The following is a 23519-nucleotide window of genomic DNA, read 5'->3' on the forward strand; positions in this document are numbered from 1 at the left end:
TGTTGCAGCTCTCGTAGAGGCCGCTGTGTTAAGTGCTCTCACAGGCTGAAGCTACAGGAAGCATTAGGTGGTGATTGTCCAGATCCGGTGCTTGAGCTCCCAGGCCTTGCCCTGCCCTGCCCTGCCCTGCCCTGCCCTGCCAAGAAAATACAGTGACACATAATGTTCCTGACACCAGCGGTGCGCTACTTTCTATGCAGAGGATTGTGTCTTTAACGCGCTAGCAGCACATCTTAAGATCTTGCTGTAGAAATGGAATGAGAGTTTTCACCCTGAGTGTGTAGCAGGTGAGCGATAGCAGTAGCTGTTAGTTCACTGATTCAAGTATAAGCTTACAAGTTTTCAAAGCTGGGATGTGAAATACAGGCACCTTTTCTCTTATATCCCCCCTGTGGGTGCAGGCCAGTGGCTTTGTCTGACAGATGTAAAGGGAGTAGGCAGGAGCACCAGCGGGGTGCAGTGCGAATCACGATGCCAGCAGCGTGTTTGCCCATGGTGGACCTGCTGGGGTCTAAGGATGAGAAGGCTGGAAGCACCTACATATGCCCTTCCCCAACACAGTGAACATGTGCTGGGTGTAAACCCATCTGACGGGATCACTGCCTGAGTTAATACCAGCCCTGAACTGATCAGTAGAACCTCCCTTAGGAAGGAGACAGAAAAGATGTCACTGATGAGCCAGACGCCTTGTAGGCATGGTGTTGCTCTGGGTTCTCCAATAATTTCCCAACAGTCTTGTTAGACCATCAGTTTTGAGAAGGGAACTGTTAAGAGTTGATACAGCTATGTCTACATTAACAAGTAGTGTGCTGCACTGGGTGTGGTTCTGAACAGTGAATCTAGCTGGTGCTGGGAACCGCGCTATGTCCCTTTCAGGATGTTTTGCTTTGTACAAGCTCTGGTCTGGAGCAGTGGGCTGAATGTCCAGCACTGGCTGGAAGACATCTTCTAGTTTAGCTTCGTTTGAAAGTAATCCAGATTCAAACTGCTCCATGGCATGAACCAGACAGGATGAAACAATCGGGAGAAACCTCTTCAAATGACACTCCTCATACAAACTGCAATGGTAATGCTGAGGCGCACTCTGCATGATTTTTGTTAATTTATCTTCATCTAGTCCTACAGCCCTTATTCACTTTTAGTACATTTATAAAATTCACCTTTTTCGTGACGTTTAGAGGGACTGCTGGCCCAATCCTTGCTACTCACCTGTGTCTGTGTGGATTTCGGAAAGGCAGATAACTGCAGCTCTTTCCAAACATGAGATCAAGACCACATAGTGATTATTTTAAGTGGAAAGAGTAAGATTTTCAGAGGACTCCATGTAAAATATACCAACTTTTTTGGTTTTTTTTGGTTTGGTTGGTGTTTTGTTTTGTTGGTTTTTTTTTTTTTCTTTATTCCTTGAGCATCAGCTAAAAAAAAAAAAAAAAAAAGGAGAAAAAAAGGTGTAAGGCTGCCTTTGAAAGGTCACAGTATCTCATTATATCACTCTTCTTCATGCTGAGCAATATTATAACAATACCTAGCGCATTATAACAGAATCTACCACAATTAAACAGTATCCGTTCAAAATGTGGAAATTCTAATGCTAGTACTGCAGGTTGAGCACATCTGATCCCTGTTGTAAGTACAAACATAATGACTGGTCACATTCTAATGCATTATCTTCTTATCATAAGGTAGACATATTCAAATAAAAGTAACTTAAAACATGGGATCTGTTTGCATTTCCATAGAGCATTTGCATTCTGTGCTGGGGTAAAGAGGTAAGTTCCAAAGAGCATTTGCATTCAACAGGGGATGCTTACAGTTGATGTTGGATTTTTGTATTTGAAACCAGAACTGGCCAGTGGAATTACCAGTGAATCACAGAAAGCAGAGGTGGAAAAGGCCAGTTAGATCATCTAGCCTTTCTCCTTCCTGGTGTGGGATTATTGTGTACCAGATGCTTCAGTGCTTTTTCCAGTGTAGTTTTAAAAGTCTCCAGGGAGATGCCTTGTGTCTCTTCCTTCAGGCAAGTATTCCATAACCTTCTGTACTTTACCGTTAGAAATCTTTTCCTGTGATTTGACCTAAATTTCTCCTTTCTTAAGTACATTCCATTTGCTGAAGATTTATTACCTTGAACCATTCTAAGTAATTCCAGTCACTCTTTGATATTAACATCTCTCACAATCTGTGTTCTTTCTTAATGCTTTGTCCCTTAATCAGCACAGCTCTCTAAAGCCTGTGGCTTTACAGTTTCACACCACCTCTACTCCGGCCTGCAGGCTAATAAGGGGTTTTGCCATATTCATTGTGCTTCCATCTTACGTTCGTTTTCTTGACAGTGACTTTTATGAGAGCCACTTTTTCGTGATTAACATGTCTGAAATTGCAGTTTTTCTCTGAAGGAAAATGGTAAAAATGCTGTCATTGGGCACTATGGTTATTATCTTTCAAAGATGTACAGATGGAAATAAAAGATTATCTCTAATTACCAGGCCTGCAGATTTAGCCAGAAACAGTCTCCCACAGCACACCAGTTACATTCAGTACATTCTGATTTCAGGGCAAGTTAATAAGTGCTCATGATGCAAAAGGAGTGTAAATGTATATATTATTATTATATAATCTATATTAATATAATCTATATATTTTTATATATATATATATATATATGTAAAACCCCTACCCTGCTGTGACAAAACCACAATAGTTGTTTTACTTTGCTGAAAGGAAAACCTAATAGAGGAAAATAGTTAGCTGAGACCAAATTTTCAGTGAATGTTTGGTGAACAGGTCTGTTGAGTTTGAATTAACAAGGAAAATCATGCTCTCAAGCAGAAATCCTTGTCATGATCACCATTTTTCCAGAAATGACTTGGGGGAAGACAATGTGGGGGTATTGGTGATGAGGGCTGGATTGAAATTTGGAAACTTTTGATTTTAAAACTTCATCAGCTTTTACAAGCCTTTAACTGTCAGCTTTTGGGGGGGAGAAAGAATAAGAGGCTTCAAACCTACAACTGCGTTTCTCTTTCATGAAGGTTGGATTTAGTGATCAAATTCCATTTGTTGAAATAAGATACTCATTATTTCTCTGAAGTCTGACAACACTGTTGACAATTTTTCCTAGACTGTCTGGAAAGACTTGCTGGTACACGTATAAATCTGGATAGAAATCTACCTTTTGTTCCTTTGCTAAAAATTAGAAACTTCCTGGTTTGTATCACACTTAGAAAAAATAAGGTTAAAGGATTTTGCGCTTTCACCAGGAAATGTAGTTTGCTGACTGATAGGTTGCTGATTGGTCAGAGTTTTGCAGCTTGTCTTTAGTCAGGGTTGGACTCTTGTTTCACACACAAAAAGTGGAAGAAGTTTTTAACTGCAATTGAGTTGGCCTATTTGTAAAGATGAAATAACTTAGTTGCTATCAAATAATCCCAGTGATTACTGAGCAGGAGAGGAACATAGAGAATATACAAATAAACAGATAAACAGAGTCCTGGCTGAAACAGTTAGGTGATGGATTTGCAACTTTAATTACATTATTTGTAAAACATGAGTGGGGCATATTTTTATGTGTCAAGTCCTCTTGTGTTTTAACCTTGTGTTTGTAGACCTTTTCCTACACCCTAGTTTCTCCTACATAAATTATCTAAAGATCTGATGGAAAGATGTAAAAAATATGGAGCTGGACTCTTCTTGGTAGCATTCAGTGACAGGATGAGAGGCAATAAGCTCAAATTGAAATACAAGAAACTCCATTTAAACATTAAAATAGGCTTTTTCACTGTGAGGGTGACCAAGCACTGCCTTGCCCACATTGCCCAGAAAGGTGGTGAAGTATCCATTCTTGGAGATACTTAAAATCCAACAGTACACACCTCTGAGGCACCACCTTAGTGCAGGGGTCTTGGTGTGGATAATCTCCAGAGGTATCTCCTGATCTCAACCCTTCTGTGATTTGATTGGGAAGTACCAACCTGGCATCAACAGCGTGTAATTACAGGACAACATCCTCTGAGTTTGCATGCTCAATTGTTAGTGCTTTATACCAAGTGTATATGTATGAGAGCCTAAATAATTTTGTTCCTATATTAAGCCTGTTCATTGTTAGGAGCCTAAGAATTTTCCTTTAGCAAATCCTATAGCTAAGTCACTGGGACCTGCAAATTGCCCAAATGAGAAGGACAGCTGAGCTTGTGCTTGCTCAAGAAAACATTCAGAATGAATAGTCAAGATTAGAACTTTATTTGGGATGTGTGAGCCCATTCTTGAAGGTGAAAAAATAGAAATTTGGGTTAAAGAAGACTAATAAGGAATTAAGTTTCAGAAAGTCATCAGAAATCAAAAAGGCTGAACAAAGTAGGTGCTCCAGCTGTGTATGTTTATGCCTGTGTGGCCTCTCGTGCTACCTCACCACTTTGCTTATTCATCATTGACAGCAAGTCACAACAAGTACAAAATGCCACCACAATGGTGTTCATGTGTGCACTTTTCCCCATGCTACCTGTGTGACATTCATGAATTACAACCACCTTTGCAGCAGTCAGAACTGGGCTCCTGTATCAGGTAAAGCACACTTCCTCCAGTTCTCTGCCAAGTATGTTTCTTTCCACACACCTTTGTGTACTGCAGACACTTGGGTTTGTATTTTTATCCCATTGCCATAGAATGTATATGCACGCTTCCTGTCCTCGTGCTGTGTGGTGCTGTGCATTTCTCACTCCTCTGTTCTTTCCTCTCCCAGTTGCCTTAGCTTAACGGGAAACATATGCAGTCTGTTCAAGGCTCTGAGATCCCACTCCAAGTGCTCTGGTTGCCACTTTGAAATCCTGCAAAGTGGAATACATGTAATAGAGAGAAGCATTCAAAGGAGTAAAGTTACCATTAATCAAGCTTTTTGAGAACATTTCTTCCTTGTACACTCTCCAACAGCAAAGGTGGTTTCATGTTTACCACTTTCTTCTCCATCCAGCTGCTCATTGCTTATTCATCCCTCTTTCAACCACAATTTACCACCCCTTGCTTCCTTCTTTTGCCGGTGTTAATGGGATCAGCTGGAATGGGATCAGTTAAATGAATTAGGATAAACAGAGTGGGCAAGGCAAACAGCAGAGGGCAATTTCTTAAGCCTGTTTTAGTGCCAAAGCCAATGTAATGCACAAGTGTAGCCTGAGAAGTGAGGATGATGAGATGCTCCCCTGGTGGTGCAGAGGTGGAGATAGGCCTATGTGTGTGCTGCACAGGTAATGATAGTGCAAAAGGAAAGAACAGCATTAAAGTGTTTGGGGCATGTGTGCACACAAGGGGAGAGTGCAAACAGTGAACCTGGCAGGATTCCCAAACAGCTATGTGTTATGGCATAAAAAGCCATGATGACTTTGGAATGACAGTGTCATTGCTGTTCTGACTGTGCTCCTCCACCCAGGTAGGAAGGAAGAAGAAAAAAAAAAAAAAAGAGAGATATAAACACAAACCCCTATCATTGATTTTTTTGGTATTCCCAGAGTGTAAAATCTGTCCTGGTAATGTGTGCTTGCTCCTAAATCACTTGGGCACTTGTGATACTTTCATTAGCCACTGCTTGTGGATGCAGTCGATACTAATACTCTACCCAAAAGCCCTGATTGTATATGCCATGGGTTTATGGGAGACTTCCTATTCTTTTGCAGAAATTTCTGTTTGTGAAGCCTCATGAGAGCTCCTTCCTGTGCCCTTGTGAAGCTTCACATTCTGTAAGAGAAAACCCAGGGTGATTTTGTTTGGCATAGGATTTTTTCACATAAGCTGCATCTATACAGGTTGAGCCTACAGTTCTACATATAATACAGTTTTACTGTCTGAATGTTCTGTAATCCTAACAGGATGTAAGGGTAAGAATGCAGGTTTTGTTGTCCTCAGCTTTGTCACAGATTTTTTCTGTTGTCTTGAACAAAATGTTCAATGCATCTGGTATTGCTTTCTTGAGGTATAAATTTGATTTGAAGAGACACAGTTCATCAACACATAACATTGAGCAACCTGGTGTAGTGGAAGCTGCCCATGGCAGGGGGGTTGGAACTGGATGATCTTTAAGGTCACTTCCAAACCAAACCATTCTGTGATTCTGTGATTCTATGATAAGTGTTCTGTGATCCTAGAGCTGCATAACTGCAAAACATTGTTTGGCAATTTGCAGTGTCTGTTATACCCCCGACGTCCATAAGTCACAAACACCTCAGAGAACTGTTTAGGTTTATCGTGAACTTCGATGACTGCCAGCAAGAATTCTGCATTTTAAAAGATAAAACCCTGCACAGCAGGTGAAGCTCCCAGGGTCTAGCAAATACAATTCAAAGAGGGTCTTTATCTCTGTTGTGCTGTCACGATGGGCTCCACAGCTTCCTAATGCAGCTTGCTGTCAGGCCTCCTCAGACCCTCACAGTAGTGGGTCATGCAGAGTAGCAGCAGGGGCCATAGGAGGAGTTTTCTTCCCTTTAAACAAATGGATTTAAGCAAAGGAGAGAAGGGGGAGGGAGGCTGGAATACCGCCTGTCCTTTTAGTATCTCTGTCTGTACAGGGAACTGGGGTGGAGGGGAGTTGTGCTCTCTCAACTTTTACTACGAGAATATGGGAGCCTTCTTGGGGGTGTCCCACATTGCAAAGCCTGGGGGTTACTGCCTGGGCAGCAGGGTGCTGCTTGTCCTGCTCTCAGCAGCCCTTAGCAGCTGGATGTAATTATGCACTGCAGCTTCAGAGGAAGTTGCTGGCTGTGGAGAGTGTGCAATGCTTGGCTGCGGCTCTGCTGCTTTTAAGGGTACAATGGAGATGGAGAGAGTAAAAACAGTGGCACAGAGTGAAGGGGAGGGCGAAAGCCCAATTATCCCCCACCTGAACTAGCTGCCTTGCTAAATCATTACATATTTCTTAAAGTCTCTTGGTAGATGTATATCCTAAATGAAGTCAGATGAGGGAAAGGCCATATTTAGATGCCAGGAACTCCTGCCACAAAGGACTAAAACTTTAGAAACAAAAAAAACCCCTCTAAAACTATGTGGAAAACTATTATTTATTTTACTACTCTCTACCAAAAAAAAAACCAAAACTGATTTATGTCTCTTGGAAAGAAAAATTACATTGAGCTGACATATTGCAATGACTATTTTTGGCTTTACCATTCAAAATTATAGAGATATAAATAGAGCACTGCAAAATGCAGCTATTTTGATTCTCATTGGGGTTCACACAAACATTTTCCGTGGTTTCAATCATTGATTCAGCGCTCCACTCAATGCTGATTCTGTTTTGAATGCAGAGGATTCCTCCCTTTTGATTTTTAAACAGACAAATCAACTTGGAAGCTGAAGAGTTGTTGCTGAGTCTTGATCTTAAGCTATGTATTGTTCTAACAGCACCTAGTAATTGTCGCAAGCCTGCCAAAAGAATTGCAGAAACTTCTGTGAAGGTGGCTCTAGCCCTGGTTTTACAATGAAACACAAAATGAGGCAAGTTTTGTCTGGCACTGATCGTTGTAACAAAAGCTATGGTTATAAATCTCAGGAAAAGAACATTTGTAATGGAAGTGTCCAGTGAGTCCTAAATAGCAACAGAATGTGTTGCTATGAAATGTGCATACCTAGAGGGGAAAAAAATGATCCCACTCTTGATAGAAAAGCAGCAGCTTACTCAGAGCTATTCTCAGATGTCAGAGTCAGTCACCAACTCTCTCGTCTGTGGTTGCATCCGTCTAAATTTTGGCCACTCCAGGCAACCATGATTTATGTCTTTAGCCAATGAAGCAACCAAGGTGCATAGTGGGGAAAAGAATTAAAGGTAGGCAAGATAGCTTACAAGGGCATGTAGTGATAGGATAAGGGGGAATGGCTTTAAACTGAAAGAAGATTTAGATTAGATATCAGGAAGAAATTCTTCCCTGTGAGGGTGGTGAGGCACTGGCACAGGTTGCCCAGAGAAGCTGTGGCTGCCCCATCTCTGCAAGTGTTCAAGGTGAGGCTGGACAGGGTTTTGAGCAATCTGGTCTAGTGGAAGGTGTCCCTACCTGTGGCAGGGGGTTGGAACTGGATGAGCTTCTGTGATTCTATGATTAGCTGTTGTGCTGGATTATATTTAGAGATACAGCAGAACTGTGACTTGTGTGTGTTTTGTTTTCTTTTACTCAGTTTCTCAGATGTAGATCCTTCTTGGGGCCATCCAGATTAATTATCTTATGTCATGAAGTCTCTGATTCATTCAGGTGTTGCCTAATCTCCTCAGCAGTTCTTTCAAACAAAGTCTGTGCTTCATACCTCAGACCTTAGTGATGCATGTGGATGCTACATGTAGCTAGGCAGCTACAGTTACAGTCTTGAGGACAATTCAAGGTTATTATGGCTGCTTGACTACTAGAGCATAGTAGAGGATATTAAAACTAGGATGCTTTGGACAAGCTTCTCAGATGCACTTCCCTGATTAAAAGATGAGGTTTACTTCCTTCAACAGTATCTAACACCATGGAAAAGTACCAGAATTCATAGAATGAATTTGACTATTCCTCAGTGGCAATCATAGCTTTTGGGTAGCTTTTATTTTTTATTCCCTAATTTACTTATAAATGTTCACTGATGCTTCCTCCAAGCAGAATTAGGAGGATAAAGAAAACAGCTTTCATTTTCTTTAGAATTTCTTGTCAGTTTTAAAAGAGCTTGAAATTTTAACATAAATAATGATTGATTACTGCTGAATGAAGACTGTTGTTCTGAAACTGAAAATCTAGTGACTTGACTAAACCCCATGACTATGGTGTAGTTATGACCTGCAGCTGGTGACCCTTCAACCACAAAGCTAAGGTGCTTCCTTGAGTGGAAGGACCTATGTCTAAACAGGCTTCCTGGAGAGGTGGTTGATGCCCCAAGCCTGTTTGTGTTTAAGAGGCATTTGGACAATGCCCTTAATAGCATGCTTTGACTTCTGGTCAGCCAGGTGGACTAGACGATCATTGTAGTCTCTTTCAACTGAAATAGTGTAGTGTATGGAACAAACTCAGTCTGGTTCCACCCTACAGCCCTTAATGATTGCCTTAAACTGCTCTTTTCAATGGCTATAAAAGATGCCATTTTCCATCCATACCATAGTTTCATCTGCTGAAGTAAATACTTAACACACTAATGGTATTGTGAACATCAGATTCACACAGGTAAAGATTCATACAGCAAACAGTGACCAGCCTTTTAAAGCACCTCAGCAATCCATGCAGCACTTGAGAATTTAATGCATTTAGCCTTAAAGGTCTCTTGTTGAGATAAGTGTAGAGTTATGAGTTGAGCCTTTAGAAGTCTGTGATGGGAAGATGGACTTAACCAAGAGAACTTAGCTTTTATGCTGTTATTTCTCTTTTTCACTCATACAGTAAATATGTAAGAAAGAGTATTATGTACTGCTGATGGACCAAAGTCTACTTTAATTTACTCAGTATAAAAACGCATATTATATATATACCGTACATATAAAAATACGTATGCAGTATATATTCTGCTCTCAGTAGAATTACTCCAGAGGATCCTAATTCCAGAGTCCATTGCGTCTCCAGATGTTTCTTAAGGTTGTCCTAGATCCAGTTCCCTATTTACCCAGACCAAGAACTTGCTGCTATTCCCATCTGATCATGCATTAGGTTTCTCTGGAAATCAGGTTGTCAAGGGAGAAGCTTGTATCAATAAGAAGACAAGATTTAGTTGATACCTAGGAACTCAGGAGTACTCTGACATCTCCCAGTTTATATATACTCAGGTTACCTGTGCAGATGGGGGGGGGAAGAGGGGAGATCTGTAGCTCATAAATTTGTATTTACTTAGGTGAATAAGTAGCCTAATTTTTGGAGATAAGGAACTGTATGCTCACATCAGAGCAACAAGGCTTATTTTATGACAGGAGCATAAGTGTGACTTCATGTACTTACAGAGTCATAGAATGGTTAGGGTTGGAAGGGGCATTGAAGATATACCAGGCTGCTCAAAGCCCCATCCAGCCTAGCCTTGAACACTTGCAGGGATGGGGCAGCCACTGCTTCTCTGGGCAGCCTGTGCCAGTGTCTCAGCAGCCTCATAGTGAAGAATTTCTTCATAATGTCTAATTTAAATCCCCCTCTTATCTTAGGCATGTAGACAGTTTGACCCAGAGACATCACCTGTGGTGGTTTTTTGCCTTGAAAAAATGATTGTGTGTAATAACATTTCCTGAACAGTAAAAACACGAAGGTACAAATTTATTAGGTGATACATTGCAAGAAGTTAACTCAACGCTGACATTATTTTTAAGTTTTTATAAAAGCTCAGAAAAATGCCTGGCACTACAAAACCTCTTTGGCATCCAACAGCTTCAGAAGAAGATGGATGTTTTTCCCAACTTAAAAAAAAATGCTTATGGGCTGGAATGTTTCTACTAGAACACATTCTTAAGGCTACCTTTTAAACCTGTAAAAGTAGGAGGTTACTGTCAATGGAAGTAGTGACAGTTCTTTAAATACAGGAATAGTGTGGATGCTGACAGAGGTTTATAGTGTCTGGAGATGAGTTTTTGTTTGTTTGTGTTAGGTATAAAAGTAATAATTTGAAGATACGGGAGAAATCCTGCTCTTAATGGTGGGAATAAGTAATGCTGAAGAAATGGTCTGAATTTATTTTATGTATACTTTTTTTTAATAACAATGTCTATTAAAGACATCTGCTGAAAGTCTGTAATACTGATTTAACAGGGAGAAAAAATAACAAAGTTCTTTAGCAGTCCTGTCTTCAGTTTAATATTATGGACTGTTAAAAGAGGGTTTATGCGTGCAACATTATTAACTGAAATTCTGCTCAAATTGAAATCAGGCCCACAAAACTTGCTTTGCTTCAGTACACGCTAGGGTTTTAAAACAAGTATTTAAAACTATGCAAGAAAATGGATATATTTTTACTTTCTCTGGGATTTTTAAAGGCAGTCAGGCCAGGCAGAGAAATCTTTCTAAACACTTATACTCTTGCTTACAGTATGTGACCTCTAGAGCAATGTTAAAGTGCAACCAAAAATGACCAATTTCCTATACTAAGTCATTACTATAACTAGAGAAAGAAAATCTCCCCCTGAAGTGACAGAATTACTATTTGTAATAAAACACCCAATATTTTATGCTGGCTTTGTCAGGGCTAAAAGATACATGTTTAGTTAGGAGAGAGACTGGGGGCAGAGGGAGGTGGGAACAGGATCCCAGAGATCATGGTCTGGAAGAAAGCTTCCTTACAGTAATTAAATGCTCAGTTTAAGTTAAGTTAATCATATTGTTACTTAACTGTGGTTGACATTGTTGCAGGGATGTTTTTTTTTTCCAAAACTTAAATTGTAAAGATTAAAGTAATAAAACACATTGTATTTTTATCACTTGAATTTGGAGAGGCCTTATGTTTTCCATGCCTGTAGCCTTGATGATTCTTTTGGCAGCTCTGCCGGTGATAAAAGGAATAACTCACCACTGTCAGGGAATTTGGCTGTTTCATCACTGACATGAGAGGCCAGCATAACTCCATGGTGATTGCTGTCTAAATGACTTATGTAGTTCCTTCATAGACTTTTTGATTGAAGAGTGATAACTCAGGCAATGAGTTATTTGGCATCAGCCTCTGAGACAGTCTGTTTTCTTTTTATAAATCCTACAGCACCTTTCAACCATCCATGTTTTAATAAGACTATGGTGGATTGGGATCTGATGTGCCTGGTGGATTTAGGCAAAGGATGGTTAAATTAGATTTTGCTTTCATTCATTCTTTTGCTTTGATTAATTTTTCTTGTTAAATGATAGTTCTTGAAGTAGTATTGAGAAGATGAGAGGCAGGCTAGAAGACTGTCTTGATGATACAACCTAGGAGTATGACAGGGCATTTCACTCCTGGTAGTCGTGGCACTGGCTCTTCCCAAAAGCAGAGCACATTGTCAGAGAACCCAGAGAGGAAAAAGCACACTAACACCAGCCTAACTCTATAGTCTTGGATGCAGAAGACATATCCAGACATATCCAAGAGGTGGGAAAAGAATAATTAACAAATTCCTCGAACTGAAAAATTTTCTACAACAAATCACAGTTCAGAATGCCTTTGAGATTTAAATATTGACTATCACTGTGCAAGGTAGAAAGTCCTTGTACATTCAAATTAGTCTACAACAGGTTGAATTACGGCTCTGAATCTGACAGGATTTCGTGCAAGGTTTTGGGTGGAAACAGAAGCCATTTCCTAGCTGAGTAACAAAGATGGTTAGATTTGCTACAGATTTATTTGCAGGGTTCCCCACCTAGGGTGATGACTGTGGAGCGCTAAATATAATCTGAAGATCTGCAGTGGCGATGGGTGCTTTGGACATCCCCTTTGGTTACTGTTTTTAATAAAGTAAACCAGCTAAATCTTACAGAAAGAGTTGCAGCTAGTAGTTATGTTAAACCAAACAACCTCTTGTGTTTCCCTTGGCTCTTTTTTTTAGTGAGTTAAGCAGTGAGTTAAAGGTGTAGGTGAGTTTTACAATATTTGGACTACAGTAATGCACAGGGCTCCGGTCACAATCCATAGATGCACTTTTGAGGCTGATGCTGTGTAAGCACATATAAGGACATCATTCATTCTTGAAAATATGTAGTATTAAACCATCTGTGTTAGGCTTGTGTCTTGATTTGCATCACAGGAGATACTGTCTTTTTTCAGTTCCGTTTAAACTTTGAGATGACAGTGCATCTCTATATGGTTACTTTCAAAGCTTTTTGACTATGCAAAGTTTAGGTTTTGTCAAAGAAAAAAATAAATTATACATAAGGAGAATAAGTTTATCACAGAACAGTTATATGTACATCCTGAGTCAAAAGATTATCCATTGTCCTTACTGAGGTAATTCACTGATTGTCACCTGGGTTCATTTCATACAGGAGGCTCAGTTTGGACCTAAGAGTTAGTCACCCAAAGCAAGTGAGAAGATTATGACAGATGAGGAGTTGCCAAGTATTCACTTCTCTCTCTCTCCCATTTTCTCCTTCTCTAATTTTTCCCTTTCGTGTGTATTTATAGTTTTTCATTTGTAGTTTGTTGTTGTTCAGGAAGTGCTCCTTCATGGAAAAGAGGAACTTGCAGTCTTCCTTACTCTCTAGAAACAGACTGTTCACTTTTCGATTGAGCAGCACCCTGGAATTCATGGTGACAGGTGAAGCAGGGCCACTGGCTCTCACAAAATGTCGGGCATTTTTGAGACACAAAGCTCCCTGCTGTGCTGAGAGCACCTCCTGTGGATAGGAAGACACTGCGCATTTGAGGAGTAGGCTTCAGAAACACTCCATTGGTTTGCAGCCAGCCTATTCACAGTACTGTTTCAGGGACTGCTCCATTGATGCCATGATGTCTGATAGATTACAGTAGATCCTGCCTCCTATTCCATTTGTTATTCTGTTCATGTGGGGGTTGCGCAAAGGTCCAGCCTTTCAGATTTGAATTTGCTCTCTGTGATTCTGACATTCAGATTTGTTGATGTTTGATTTTTCAACCTGAAGAAACCTCGCTTTTATTTCCTAATTCATATTCACTCTTTCTCCACAGCAAAATCTGCCAATCATGACAAATTACATGAATGATTCTGTCGAGGCTAAACCAAGATTGCTGAACTCATTTTCATGCATGGCTAAACAAAAAATTGAACCTCCTCCTCCAGAAGTGAAAGGTTAGTGATTTTAGTTAATTTTAAAACGATTGTATAGGGGTTGATACAGCTACTGTCAGTCTGCCCTAGTCCTGTTCTTTGTTGAATCTGCCCTTGCAGAGGCCCTGCTTTCTGTCAGTGATTAAGGGGAGACATTGCCTTCAGTGATGCTGATTCAGCAGAGCTAAGAATCAGTAAATTAGCAATGACTGTAAAGGAATTTTAAATATTGGTAGAGTACCAAACCTCTATTGTTACTGTGTCTTGGAAATAAAATTCCAATCAAGTTACTGTACCAGGCAATGTGGGAGAGATGACAGGCCTCTTTCTGAGTCACAAGACAGAAAAATGGGGAAACCATGTAACCAGTTTTGGGCTTTTTGGTGTCACTGCTATAACGTTAAATTGAGGAATCATGCACAAGTAAATAAGTCAATGTGCAGAGCTACACCTCGGACAGAGCTGGTAAGATGGGTTTAAAGGGAGTAACTTCCATGAATCCCAGGTTGAGATGATAAGTGACACAGAGCTTGACTTAGCATCAAAGCATTACTAAATAAAACTACATTCAGTGTGGGAGAGTGCTGGAAGGACTGATAAATATTACCCACTGGGCAGTGTACAACTCAGCTTTTCCTTCTGTATGGAAGTGAAGTCTGTGACCCTGCTTTAACTGGTAATTAACAGTGACTGATAGTGGGCAATTCAGAGAAAAAGGCATCAAGCTTCTGGTGCCATACTAACTGAGGAAGCGTGTGGTTCCTTTTCCAGAAAGGAAATGTAGATTCAAAAAAACCCACTGAACATGCAATGAAAAGGTTCTTACTACCTTCCTGTGTTCTATCATTTGCAAGTCTTGCCAAGACAAGTTGGCTGGCTAGTGAAGCAAGTAGCTCTACCACCAAAATTAAATTGTGCTGTCAATGTACTGACCTAGAACTTAAGGTACCAATGTGCAAGTTACTGGAATGAAAAGGTGGAAAATATCGGGTGATCTATACTAGATCAGTATAGACCAATATCAAAATTATTGTGCTGACAAGTTATCTCCCTGTGAGTGAGATGTGCAAAATTAAGACTTTTTTTTACTGAGTTCTGGATGAGTAAAACAGATTAATAGAAGACATGAGAATCAGAAAGGTGATGTGGAAACTGACTACACATAGGTTTTGGTGCTACACCATGAAAAAGTTAAAAATGCTCTTATTTATTTCCTATTTTATGGGGTATTTTTTATAGATGTGTATTTATGCAAAGGTGCTGCTTTAGTATTTTTGATCTGTAGTGCTAGATTTCTCTAGAATGTGTACCACATGAATCATTCCATGAGTTCAGAGCCCCAGCAACATGGGCTATGTGTCTGTATCACCTTGTTCAATTGAAATGCCTTGAGCTGTGAAATACAAAACAAGCTTCAGAAGCTAACAAGTTACCTTAAAATACCAATTGCATGAAAGTCATGCTGTGTTACATAGTTACAACAGAAATATTTGTTATATGCAGACTGAAGAGGGTCTGAAAATAAGGATATAAACACCTCATTTGGGCAAGTTCAACACATAAAATCAACTGTAACAGCATTATTTGAAAGCAGTGCCCTCTAGTTTGCAAAGTTAGTTGTTCCTAGTAAAAAAAAAAGAGATAGCAATATAGTCAGCAGAGTGAAATGAAGAATTATAGATACTGTCTTTTGTCACTTCACTGTTCTGTGGCTCATAATTGCTCTGCAAGGAGGAATAATGATGCTTAGAAGGTTTGAGTGCTACATGCACTAAATGCTAATTATTATCAGCATATATTTCAGGCAGTCTCAGAAATGAGATCAGATCTAAATGAACGTCTGGTTATATTCAATAAGAACCAGAAGTCCTTTCACAGTTGCTGCCCTAGGTTTAACAGCCACAGCTGCCCTATATTGCAATTTGCACAATTATATATAAGGAATACATATATATATACATACACACATACATATGCATACATATCTATATATGCATTTATATCTTGCTGAACATTGAGACCTCTTTAAGAATGACATAACATTCTTGGATTCAATACCTTTGGGGAGCAATAGAGACCAAACTGGCCACCACTGTTGTGTTCATTTCAAAGTTTGCCAAGAATAAACAAAGACTGGCACCCAAGCCATAAAGGGGCAAGAAGACTACAGAAGGACACCAAATAGGAAGCACAAAGCCAATGCATGTGATTTCCTGGACATGCCTGAGAAAGTAAAAAGAAGCAGTCGTGGCTAAACAGCAGAGAAAGGCTGTTACAAAGAAGAAAAGTCCTTCCAAAAGCTCAAGACAGATGCAGGTTAAACCACCAAACAAACAGAAACACTAACATGTATACTCTGAAAACCACAATTAAGCAGACCAAATATGAGTCTGAGATCTGTCTAGTTAAGAGAACCAAAAATAGTTCAAGATCCTTCTTCCAGTGCATGAAGAGATGAAAAAACATTGTCAGTGAGTCTGAATATGGTATAAAATGAAGTCTCTGGGAGAACAAAGTCACTGGAGAGTGCATCCTTGTTCACTGTGGAAGATGTGCTGGGTTGACCCTGGGTAGATGCCAGTTGCCCACCAAAGACACACTAGAAGAGAGCTTACAAAGGATAGAAAGAAGGTGAGAAGGGAGGCTTCTGCTCCAGGTACTGGCAAAGAGAAGTAATTTGGATCAGGACTTGGAAATGGCCTGTCTTTTCTGTTTGTTTTTTTTCCATCTCTGTGGTGGGTTGAACCTGCCTGGATGCCAGGTGCCCACCAAAGCCCCTCTGTCATTCCCTTCCTCAGCGGGACAGGGGAGAGATAATACAATGAAAGGCTCGTGGGTTGAGATGAGGACACGGAGAGATCACTCAGCAATTATCATTACAGGCAAAAGAGACTCAACCTGAGGAAATTAGTTTAATTTATTGCCAATCAAATCAGAGTAAGGTAGTGAGAAATAAACCCCAAATCTTAAAAACACCTTTCCCCAATCCCTCCCTTCTTTCCAGACTTAACTGCTCCTAAATTCTCTACCTCTTCCCCCCAGCAGCACAGGGGGACAGGGAATGCGGGTTGTGGTCAGTTCATCTCACTTGTCTCTGATCATACTCCTCCTCCTTAGGAGAGGACTCCTTACACTCTTCTCCAGCATCAGGCCTCCCCCACGGGAGACAGCCCTCCACAAACTTCTCCAGTGCTAATCCATCCTACGGTCCTCCATGGACTGCAGGTAAGTACCTGCTCCACCATGGACCTCCATGTGCTGCAGGGGCACAGCCTACCTCACCATGGGCTGCACCACAGGCGGCAGAGGAATCTCTGCTCTGGAGTCTAGAGCACCTCCTCCCCCTTCTTCACTGACCTTGGTGTCTTCAGAGCTGTTTTGCTCACTTGTTTTCACTCCTCTCTCCAGCTGCAATTGCACAGTTTGGGTTTCTCTCCCCGTTCTTAACTCTGTTATCCCAGAATCACTACCCCTGTTGCTGATGGGCTCAGCCTTGACCAGCAGCGAGTCTGTCTTGGAGCCAGCTGGTGTTGGCTGTATCTGACACGGGGGAAGCTTCTAACAGCTTCTCACAGAAGCCACCTCAGTAGCCACCTGCTACCAAAACCTTGCCATACAAACCCATACAGAAGAAATCAGGTAAACTGTCCTTCCAGAGCCCTTTGGGGCTTTCAGGGAACTCAGCAGAGAATGTCTCTGAAATTGAAGTATCTGGAAGAGGTAATGGTACAAAAGGCAGATGAATGCAGATGAATCTCCAGGATCTGAAGGATTCACCCAGGAATTCTAAAAGAACTCAGGGATGAAATATCTACTAATAGCAGCCTGTAACCTGTCTCTTCTGTATTCCTCAATACATGAAAATCGGAAGGTGTCAAATGTGATGTCAGTCGTTAAGAAAGGCTTCAAGGGCATCCAGCGAACTAAAATTTTACATCTGTTCCAGGTGAATGAGTAGATATTGTAATAAGAGAGAGAAATAGCATCTACCTGAATAAATATTACCTAATCAGTGAGAGTTAACAAGCTCTCAGAGTTCTTTGAAGGGGTCAGTCATACATAGATGAAGATCATCTGACTGATACAGTCAACTTGGGTTTCCAAAAGACTTTTGACAGAACTTTTTGTCAAAGCATGTTAGGAAAAACAAGCACATAAGAATGTCACTGGCATAAGGAGGAAGGAGCTGCAATAGATGAGAATATGATTTAAAAGAGGTGAACAGTGGATAGACCATTGTTGGATGGAAGTAAATGGTCAGCTCTTGCACAGGAGGGAGATCACTAGTGAAATTCGATATGGTGACTGTCTTGGGGTCTGCACTATTCAATATGGTTTTAAATGACTTGGAGAAGGGAGGTGATCAGTGAGGGGACAAAGCTTTGCTGATGATTTGAGGTTATGCAAGGTAGTAAGGACAAGGGAGACTGCATACTTGCTGAAAGAATGACTGTACAATAAAACAAGAGGTGCAAATCAGTGTAGATAATCGTACAGTCATACATTTGAAGAAGAAAGGTATTCTGTGACTTCCAGCACAACAGGCAAGAACTCTATCTGTTGAATAGCCAAGAATTTTCATTTGGAAAAAAAAAAAATGACATAGGGGGAATGTACAAAGAGGTCTGCAGAACTGAGAAGTCTGGAGAGGAGCAGAATGTGATTGGCTCTTCACTGTCTGTTCTAATACAGGCATGAGGGATATTGGAAGTACTTAGTGAGAGGTTCATTCAGAACAAACCAGAGGAACCAGTTCGTTCAACCTATATGGACCTCTGGTGGTACTCCTCAAATAGATCAAGGGGTTTATAGAGATGCAAGGAGACACTGGGAAAAAAAAACACGGAAGATGTGCTGTAGAGTTTACTAACTAGATAAATCACCCAACCTAACTTGACGATATGTTTTGAGATGGGAGGCAGTATGTGCTTAGCCTGTTCTTGTTTTTCCTGAGTGTCCACTCCCATGGTTACTATGCGAGATGGAGCTCCATGCCAGATCTGGTCTGAACCAATGCACAAGTTCATAAGTAACCTTCTCATTGTACACACAAGTCAGAATTAATTAAATGAAGTTATTAACAGCTTAAATACATTTATAACTTTCAAGCTTCCTAAATAATTGTAGCATTATGAAAAGTTAGGACCAGAAGGAACCTTAAGAAGTCACCTAATAATCCATTACCCTGTTCCCTGGCAAAATCAATTATATTTGTGTCCTTACTAACAAATTTGTCTAACCCGTTCCTAGAGCTTTCAGCGATGAAGACTTAACAGCCTCCATAAGTAATCTATTCAAAGTCCACTATTCATACTATGAGAAAGATTTTTTTTCCCCTGTCTAACTGGAATCTAATCAGCTGTTGTTTACTGTAAACCATTAGTTAACAGCAAGCCAGAGCTATGATGAAAGTGTCCTAGATTTCTGATGAATGTTGTCTAGTAACTTTAGTGACTCTGGAAATAGCCTGCATGCAGGCTTGGTTTTTAACATAGCTAGTAGCTACTGGGGTTTGTACTTTGGTAAATGTGACCAAGCAGGAACAGAGATCTTTTCTGTATCTTTTTAGGGATTTTCATGTTATTTTAGTGTCTTATCTCTTTAGCATTTTCTGGCCTCAGGTAAACATTCCCTGAGCAGTACTTTCTAAACCCAGCATGTTTGGACTTTGCTTCAGCAAAGGCTACTTGAAAGGTAAGTCTACAGAAAAAGTGGGACAGAAAGATTTCTTTTAAAGTATTACTGAAGACCAGCATGCAGTATTTTCTTCCTTTCCTTTAAGGTCTGATTTCTGGTTTTGCCTGGAATTTACTGAACTGTATGTGTTTAAGATGAAATGTTTGAGCTGCCTTAAGGGGTGCCACTCAGTTTGTGTAAACTCTGCTTCTTGCAGAAGACCACTAATTGCTTTCCTCATTTTCCAGGTACCTACAGATTCAGCTGAAGTTGAGTGGGCTGCTCTTGTACAACACAGTGTACATTAACTTGTTTAAGTCTTTTAAAAAATCAGCTCAAACGGGGCATTTTAGCAACACGTTTTAAGCTAAATTTCTTTGTTTCAGTTTCCAGTCTCTAACATAAGTAAGAGCACTGTCCCCTCACTTGCAATGAATCATAAAAATTAGATTATTGGTACATGTGAAACACTCAGAAACAGTAGTGGTGGCTATTCTGAGGAAATGAATGTCTGTGAACAGGGATTGAATTAGTAAATAGACGTGGTGACATGTAGAACAACAAGGGAAAAATGTATTAAATAGCTGCTCACTGGTGAGCACTGACAATTCTGTGTACAGAATGAAGCAAACATCCTGTGGAAAAATAGCATGTAAGGGTGTATTTGAAGACTTCCATCATACTGTGGATTGCGCAAGGAAGCTGAGTAAAGATTGCACAGTGCTTTGATTTTGGTAGTTTTAAACTGATTGACTGCAAGACTTCAACCTCAGTGATGTACTTTTAACACAGGTTTGTAACTGTAGCCGATATACTTGTATATTTGTTTATTGTAAACTAGCAATTTCAATGAAACAGTGGTGTGTGTCAGCACATTTATAGGCATGGGGAGGAAAATACTGTATTTCTCTATCTTGAAGTATGAACATATATGTATCTTACAAAAAATTACCATTGTGGAAAATGATCCTTTATTTCTGTTTCCCTGTAATTTAAGACCTTATAAAAATGCTCTTGTTTGAATATTAAACTTGATGAGTTATGCCCAGGGCCACAGAACAATCATCAGTCTCCTGTATGAAGGAGGATGAACGATAGTTTTCAATGGGTTCAGTCTTTCTTCTGCTGCAGAAAATTCAGCGTTCAATCTGAAATTATTAAAAGTGGCTGATATCAAAACACCAATTGTCTTGGAGAGGAAAAAACATCCTCAAGCTGCTTCCTCATCACCAAAGGTTGGCATTTGCTTTTATTGATGAGGGATTTTTTGTTTGTTGACCTGTTAATTCAAGGTAAATGGAAGTGGGACAGTCTTTACTGAGAAGCAGTAAAGTTTAATTTAAGTTCCTTCATGTGTACTTCTAGTGCAAGCTGCAAGGAACCCCCAGAAGCATCTCCCTGGGATTTTTCTTGATTTCCTTCCTTGGTATTCTCTCCCCACCATTCCCTTGCCTCCTCCATTAAAACCCAGTCACTCTCTTGAGCTCAGTGTGACAGATGAGGGCTTAGACAGAGCCTGTGCCCGAGTGACAATTTTACTTTCCCCTCCTTCAAGCTTTCTGCTAGCTCTCTCCATGGGTATCTCCTACAGCTCTTAGCTCCAGAAACAGGTTTTTAAAATAACAGAAAGACATACTGTGGTCTATGGGGATTAATTATCTGAATTCTGCTTCCTAAACCAGGATGTATTTCAGTAACGTTAATCCAGCAGGATAGTGCGTGGGTAACAATGCCAATTTATGCATTCACTCCTTTTTTTTATGTTCTGTAATCAGCACAGGAGAGGAGGAGTACATATTCTGCATTCCTTCCCCATTTTAGTCCAGCCCTGATTCAGCCGAGTACTCAGGTGTGTGTGTAGTTTGGTCCCTGTGCCAGTCCCACCTTGCTGAACTGGAGCTTTCAGTGCTGTTCACAACTGGGAAGATCTTGTACAAATCCTGATTTAGATCCCCCATGTCCTGCAACTTGAAATGCATAAGCTAGGAAGTGTGTAGTTTTAAGAGGGGACGTGGGTTTTTTTTGTATTTACACATAGTGATTATTTCTGCAATGCCTTAAAGCCCTGACTTCTCCATTTTAATTATCTTTCTGTTTTTCTCTGTTGTTTCCCCTTCCTCCCTTTATCATTTTGTTCTTCTGTTCCTTTGCAGCCTTGACAACTTTTTCCTCATCTATTTAGAGCAACTTCTTTAGCTCCAGACTCAGCTCATCCCTTGAAGAATTCCTGCAGCAGTGGATGTTCTGACAGCCATAACTCATGGCCACCCAGCTGTCAAGAGAATTTTTGCCATGCTGTAGCTGGATTTCACAGATATATTCACAGAGGTTGTGGGGTTTTTTGTTTTCAGTCAAGCTTAAACTACATGTCTTTGCTTTGACTACTTTCCAAATGACACTATTACTGTATTCTTTTTTGACTCCGGCTATATTAGGCAGCATATGCTTAAACAGCTTGTGGTAGTAACTGAGGTAGGTCTGATTTGCTCAGCACTGCATCTAAGAGAACCTTCGGCAACAATCTTCCGAAACCCTTTTGTTGTGTAACTCTTTTGCTGCATGAGAAAACTGTTTCTTGCAGACCCAAAAAGTGTCTGTTAGCTGGTTTTCAAAGTGATATTCAGCAAACACACTGCGTGGTTGACTCTAGGTTTGCCTTCCAGCAGATGCCTGTGTCACTATGTCATCCATCAATTTAGACAAACCATTTAATTATAGGAGGAGCTTTCAGAAAGGTTTCTACCCAGGTGGCTACTCTGAAGGTTAATCTGTTGCCCAAAATGGTTTGAAACTTGTTGTCACAAGGATTGCAGTTTCCAACCTGCCTGGCAGTACCAGGACCTAGAGTGTGATTTCTAATAGAGTGGGATTCATATTTATCCTCATCGTGATATTTGGAATGTTGCCTACATATGGGATAACCCCTAGCTCCACTGACAAAATGAAAGTGGTTTCTGTGTATTGCTGTGCAAACGCCTATTTTCTATATTATTTATGGAGCTCCTCCCACTAATACGACTCGCTAGAGGATCTGTAAGGCTGTGCTTGTTCTGAAACCACTATTGATTAATGCTGAGATGAAATATTTTTTTAGAAGCTGTCATTGGAACATGCTTAGGCTGCACTTGCTGTCAGCTTCACAGTCATGTTTCTGTGTCTTCCTCTAAATTCCTCTCCCAGCTGGGCTCTTTCATATCTTAGCATTAAAATAGATTCTTCCTAATTAGACAGATCTCTGTCATGATAATCATCTTGAGAACGTATGCTGTATTTTCATACTGCATATCTTTTCACAGAACAGGCCTTTACTTTGTAATTTTTCACAATCCTAACTCACTGAATAGATCCTTTACCAAGCAATCATCTCCTGCAAGTAGTAATTAGTGTCCTGTCAGCTGATAGTGGCAAGCATTGGTGTTCAACTGCTGGCATCAGCAAGTTCGTCTCATATCACTTTGCATTCTGAAATATTTGATTCTTTGGACATTCCAGTTGTGAAGAGAGTTTTACAAAGCTGATGTGCAGGGGGGGGATAAAGAGCAAATATGCATATTTGTGCATACAAAGTAAATTACTATGTAAGAGGTGAGTGTGCATAAGTCCATGGTTATAAATATAAGTGCATACATCTATCACGAGTGAGTTTGTGCTTGTGGCTGATTACAGAAGAGTTGCTTGGCCAAGGTTTTGAACAACATCTGGTTTAATGACAATAATCAGTAGAACAACATTGAGATCTCTCTATTTTTGCACTGCCCAGTCTACAATCTGAGGGGTTTCCCCTCGTTTTTACTTATTCAGATTCAGTGGCTTAGCTAGCACAAGTGTTGTCCTTCACAAAACCTGAATTTAAATAGTTCCCTGAATAGCTCATTTTGGCCTTAGGTTTCCAGAGGTTGGTAATTGTTTGAGTAAGTCTCCTTAAAATAAAACTGATTCCAAAATGAACTGTGAATCTTGTCTTCATGATGCTATTTCACAATTGCCATTCGATACTTGGCTTCAAAAGAAAACCTTCCTGTCAGATGAAAATTCTTAGTTAGCTCTTAAGATGACAGCTGTAAATAACACAGCATGACTGACTTCTTAATGAAATGCTGATTCTACTGATTGGGTTTTCATACAGGGGATAGGGCTTATCTTATAAAAGGCTCTGCTATAAAATGAT

The 23519-nt window shown here is 40.2% G+C and overlaps 1 long non-coding RNA gene across 1 annotated transcript; it reads left to right on the forward strand.

The window, feature by feature from the left end:
* The first annotated feature begins 226 nt into the window (after positions 1–226).
* On the forward strand, positions 227–23039 carry LOC133262730 (uncharacterized). Its single transcript, XR_009741396.1, has 4 exons — positions 227–287; positions 13576–13696; positions 18368–20143; positions 21505–23039. It is a non-coding gene; the product is annotated as an uncharacterized LOC133262730 (long non-coding RNA).
* Positions 23040–23519: the final 480 nt, after the last annotated feature.

Source organism: Pezoporus flaviventris, unplaced genomic scaffold, assembly GCF_033815535.1.
Source record: "Pezoporus flaviventris isolate CSIRO_AGI_PZ_B2104156 unplaced genomic scaffold, CSIRO_AGI_Pfla_v1 ptg000002l, whole genome shotgun sequence".
Lineage (NCBI taxonomy): Eukaryota > Metazoa > Chordata > Aves > Psittaciformes > Psittacidae > Pezoporus > Pezoporus flaviventris.